The sequence below is a fragment of the Pinus tabuliformis genome, chromosome 4_1 (genome assembly GCF_031772625.1).
Source record: "Pinus tabuliformis cultivar Carrire ecotype Pingquan chromosome 4_1, CPIR1, whole genome shotgun sequence".
Lineage (NCBI taxonomy): Eukaryota > Viridiplantae > Streptophyta > Pinopsida > Pinales > Pinaceae > Pinus > Pinus tabuliformis.
Window position 1 is genome coordinate 512,106,084 of NC_142303.1, and position 5,873 is coordinate 512,111,956.

Here is a 5,873-nt window from a genome sequence, read left to right on the forward strand (position 1 = left end):
GTGTTTAGATAAAAAACATTAGTGAAGAACTCATAACTTTCAGAAAGATTACAATGGTAGCATAAGGGTGTTTTTTGTAACTTGCTACCAATTTTTCCAACGAAAATTCTGGAAATGATTGTTTTAGTAGTCAACTTCAAGCTCACTTTCTCACCAAATGGAAAGGAATTTTGGAAATGTTATGGAGGAATTTTTTCAGAACAAGCTCATATACAAAATCCTCTCTCATTTTTTACATATCTATCAGGTTTGGAAAGATAACTATTTATATTTGAGACCTATTTTACAAAAAAAATCCTAGCAAGATTTGTTGCATAAATTTTGAAATTCAACTTGGTGGAGGTCAAGGTCAAAAAATTTGAATCCAAATTGATTTGGATAATGAAGATTGATTAATATTATCTCAAATCCCATAATTTACTCTTCATTTTCCTCATTTTTAGTGGGTCAAAAATCAAATCCTAGATAATAGGATATAGACAGATTTTTCAAATATTTTATTCCTGAAGTATTATAATAGGACTCTATCTTCAACAAAGGATGGATTTTGACTCCCCATACTAGGATTTGATATTTTGGAAGTTAAGAGGTGGAAGCATGAGACAACTAATAGTTTGAAGACTTGTTTTTCAAACAGGATTTGTGAAGTATACTAAGCATTCCAGACTTTTATGAATGACAACTCAACTCAACTAGATTATGTGGAAGCATATTGTTAAGATATGTGTCAAGTATTGCTCAATAGTTGATTTGTATAGGAATTGGCCTTTAAACATATCACTGTATATATTCATAGGGACAGATGAGAAATGGGGGATCAATAATGTGAGAAGTTGACCCTATGTAAACTTTTGATCCAGGTAATATATATTACAACAACTATGTTTTTATACCTGAGACTCATGTTATGGATTTATGTGTTCTTATCATGATTTCTATGTTGCTATCAGTGTTCATAGTATTTTGATTACTTGGAATTCATGTCAAGTTCTCCAACTTCCTTCATTTTCTTTGTATGATTGCGAATATTTATTTGACATCAGTTTTAAAGCCATAAATGCCTTGGTTTTCATTAAACATTTTTCTTTGCCCATAATTTTATTTTATTTGACTTGATGCCCAATGGTGGCAGCCATGACATTTTCCTTCACCGGTAAAACTACATAAAAATAAATCATAGTTCGCCATCTATATATTTGAGTTGATTAAAATGAATTTGATAAGTGTTTTGAGAGAGCCCTCTCACATTGGAAGGGTTAACTTCTAGTCAAAGTGGTTTGAAATAGTTATGTTGGGTTGAAGGTTGACACAACCCAAACCTTTTTAGCTCAGTGATAACATTTTTTGTGTCTATCAGGAGTCAAAAAACTCCATTTCCGTGATTTTCTTTGAGTCTCTTCATTCTGATTCCTGAGGATAACAGGAAATCAAAGTTTTCTAAAGGTTGTGATATTACCCTCGCGACTCCAATCTCAAAAGATATAGAAAATCAAAGCTTCAGGGTGACTCCACAGCTTGAAGATCAGTAGCTTGAAGAAGTTCCAAGATGAGTTCTACCGCAACAAGAAATTCCATGTGTGCTCCTACGGATCAATCTCACATCTATGGTTTTTGAAATCTTATGCCTTGTGTTGATTGGTCAACCCATCTTCCCATGTTCAAAGATGAAAAGAAAGATGATGCTGGTCTTCATTTGGTTAAATTACATATACATGTATGTAGACTAAGAGTTGAGTTTCCTGAGGATTATCTCATGAAGATGTTTATGGCTACCCTAGAAGATAAAGCCAGAGTATGGTATGAAGTGTTACCATCATGAAGCTTGTGTTATCTAAAATATTTCAATAGAATATTTTTTGGACATTATGGGAAGCCTCATCTTTCATCACCATTGTTTCAATACTGTTGTAATTTTTGGAAAGGTTTCATTCCATATCTCAAAAGTATTAATGATGACATAGAATTTATGGATGATGATGAGATATTAGAGGAACTTTATGAATTTTCTTCACAAGCTAGTTGTCATGATGATCAAGAAGTCTTCCAACAAGAAGATGTCTCTTCTTTAGTTGAAGATGAAATGGACAATAATTTGACAGTCACGTCATAGTACATGAAATCCATGAGGATTTGCATCCTTGCCAATCTATATGCAGTCAAAGGTATGAGCCAAATCTTTCAAATTGTTTTTCAACCCATTCCTTTTCTGAGATTTTATGTCAAGAAGAAACTCCTCAAGTTCAGGCTATTGAAAATACATGCATGAAAATTTTGAAGAGTGAGGTAACATGTCATGAAATTTGTCTACCTAGACAAGAAAGGTTTTCCATTGAAAATCATAATGATGTTGTCCCGATTAAAGTGCATGAAAGTTCACTTTTAGGTAGACCTGAGCTACATGAAGAGTTGAATGTATAGGTTTTACCTATTGTATTTGGGGATCATCAAAATGACATGGATGATATGCATAAAGTTGTTTGTATAGGAGTTGTTATTGTTCAAAATCAAGACGGAATTCCTCAAACAAAACTACCAAAGGTTATATCAGATTTGTTTGATAAGCAAAAGATTATTTTTTATACTCACAATATGGATGTCATGATTGAAGATGTTCAAGGATGCATGGATGGTTTTGTTGATTGAAATGAAAGGGAAGACAAATCTATTTTTGTCTTTTTATTTGATGATGTTCTTGGAATTGAAGACATAGGACAAAAGAAGCCTTTAGTTATGAATAAATTTATCCCTCACAATTTTACATATCAAGTAGAGGTGATTTTTCATGATTATCAAGATCCTTTGGTAAATATTTTCGAGCCATCAGTCAAGGTGGAGTTTATTTCATTTATAAGTTTAGGTGATGGATTCAGTTTGTGTTCTAAGTTTCCAATAGATGGTCCACTTAAATACAGTCAAGGATCCTAGGCGTTGAATCAACGCTTTGACTGGTTATACTCGAGGTTTCATATTGCTTGAATTAAGCAAGTGGATTTTTCATATTTTAGAGTAGGGTTTTGGTACATAAATAAGCTTATTAGGAAAGCATTTACTTAGGATTTAGGCTACATTTTTCAGTTGTCAGTTTCAGTTTGTACAATAGTTTGATATCATATTGCAGCATTAGTAGTTCGTTTCTAGTTGGTTTGCAATTTTCTTTGCAGTTTGGTGAGTGGGTTTGAATGTAGCCTTCAAATTGGAATCAAACCAATGGTTAGGCACTGGAGTTGTTTTTTATTTTCTGCCCCACAGGGGGGACAACATCCCTAGTTGGAGCCAATGTTATCACAGGTATATTTGAGGATCAAGAAATCTGAAAATTTTGCTGTAGTAGATGACACTCCTTAGATATGGTAAAACCCTCATTGTTTCCTATAATATGTTTAACTAATAGTTTCAACATTATTCATTGTTGAACAGGATATTATAAGTGATAAGGAGACACAAGAAATCATAAAAAATAAAAAACTCTGAAATTTCAAAGTTTTGTAGTAACTCCCATATTTAAGCTGGATATTTGCTACGAAATTGGTGTGGTTTTTCATGGAGGAGAATGCAAGTAAAAATCTAAACTAAGGGAGTTATTATGGCATGTGTTTAGATAAAAAATATCACTGAGGACCTCAAAACTTTCATAAAGATCTGAATGGTACCAGAAGGGTGTTTTTTTTAACTTGCTACCAATTTTTGCTATGAAAATTCTGGAAATGATTGTTTTAGTAGTAAACTTCAAACTCACTTTATCACCAAATGGAAAGGAAATTTAGAAATATTAAAGAGGTTTTTCTTCATCACGAGCTCATATAAAAAAACCACTCTCATTTTTTACACTAGTATTAGGGTTTGAAAGATATGCATTTATATTTGAGGCTTATTTTACAAAATGTTTCCTAGACAGATTTGTTGCAGAAATTTTCAAATTCGACTTGGTGGAGGTCCAGCTCAGCAAGATTGAATCCAAATTGATTTGGATAATGAATATTGATTAATATTCTCTCAATTCCCATAATTTACTCTTCAGTTTCCTCATTGTTAGTGGGTCCAAAATCAAATCCTAGATATTAGGATATGGATAGATTTTTCAAATATTTTATTCTTGAAGTATTGTAATAGGAATGTATCTTCAACAAAGGATGGATTTCGACTCCCCATACTAGGATTTGATATTTTGGAAGTTAAGAGGTGGTAGCATGAGACAACCAATATTTTAAAGACTTATTTTTCAAATAGGATTTGTCAAGTATACTAAGAATTCCAAACTTTTATGAATGACAACTCAACTCTGCTAGATTATGTGGAAGCATAGTATTAATATATGTGTCAAGTATTATTCAATAGTGGATTTGTATTAGGAATTAGATTTTAAACCTCTCATTGTATATATTCACAAGGATAGATGAGAAAATGTGGATGGATAATGTGAGAAGTTGACTCTATGTAAACTTTTGATCTAGCTAATATATATTATAGCAACTTTGTTTTTATACCTGAGACTCATGTTATGGCTTTATGTGTTTCTATCATGTTTTCTATGTTGTGATCAGTGCTCATAGTATTTTGATTACCTGGAATTAATTTCAAGTGCTCAAAATTCCTTCATTTGCTATGTATGACTTTGAATATTTATTTGACATCATTTTTAAAGCCACAAATGCTTCAGTTTCCATTAAACATTGTTTTTTTCCCATGATTTTATTTTATTTGACTCCATGCCCAATTGTGGTAGCCATCACATTCTCCTTCACCTATAAAAATACACAAAAAGAAATCAGAGTAGTTTTGAGTTGATTAAAGTGAATTTGATAAGTGTTTGGAGACATCCCTCTCACATTGGAAGGGCTAACTTCTAGTCAAAGTGGTTTGAAGTAGTCCTGCTAGGTTGAAGGTTGACACAACCCAACCCTTTTTACCTCATCGATAACATTTTGGTGCATATGTTAGGAGTCGAAAACCTCCATTTCCCAGATTTTATTTAAGTCTCTTCATTCTGATTCCTCATGGTAACAGGAAATCAGAGTTTTCTAAAGGTTGTGATATTACCCTCGTGACTCCAATCTCAAAATATACAGAAGATCAAAGCTTCATGGTGACTCCACTTGTTGAATATCAGTAGCTTGAAGAAGTTCCAAGATGATTTCTACTACAAGAATAAATGTCAGGTATGCTCCTATGGATCGGTCTCAGATCTATGGTTTTCCAAATCCTATGTCGTGTGCTTATTGGCCAACCCATCTTCCCATGTTGAAAGTTGAAAAGAAAGATGATGTTGGTCTGTATTTGCTTAAATTCCATATACATGTATGTAGACTAAGGGTTGAGTTTCCTGAGGATTTTCTCCTGAAGATGTTTATGGCTACCTTAGAAGAAAAAGCTAGAGTATGGTATGAAGGGTTTCCATTAGGAACCTTTTGTTCTCTTAAATATTTCCATAAAATAAATTTTGGACATTATGGGAAGTCTCATCTCTCATCACCACTATTTCAAGGCTATTGTAATTTTTGGAAAGGTTTCATTCAATATCTCAAAAGTATTAATGATGATGTAAAATGTATGGATGATGATGAGATATTATAGGAAATTTATGAATTTTCTTCACAATCTAGTTGTCATGATGATCAAGAAGTTTTTCAACAAGCAGATGTCTCTTCTTTAGTTGAAGGTGAAATGGATCAACAATTTGACAATCAAGTCATAGTACAAGAAATCCATGAGGATTTGCAGTCTTGTAAATCTATATGCAGTCAAAGGTAAGAGCCAAATCATTCAAATTGTTTTTTAGCCCATTCCTTTTCTGAGATTTTATGTCAAGAAGAAACTCCTCAAGATTAGGCTATCGAAAATACATGCATGAAAATTTTTAATGGTGAGGTAACATG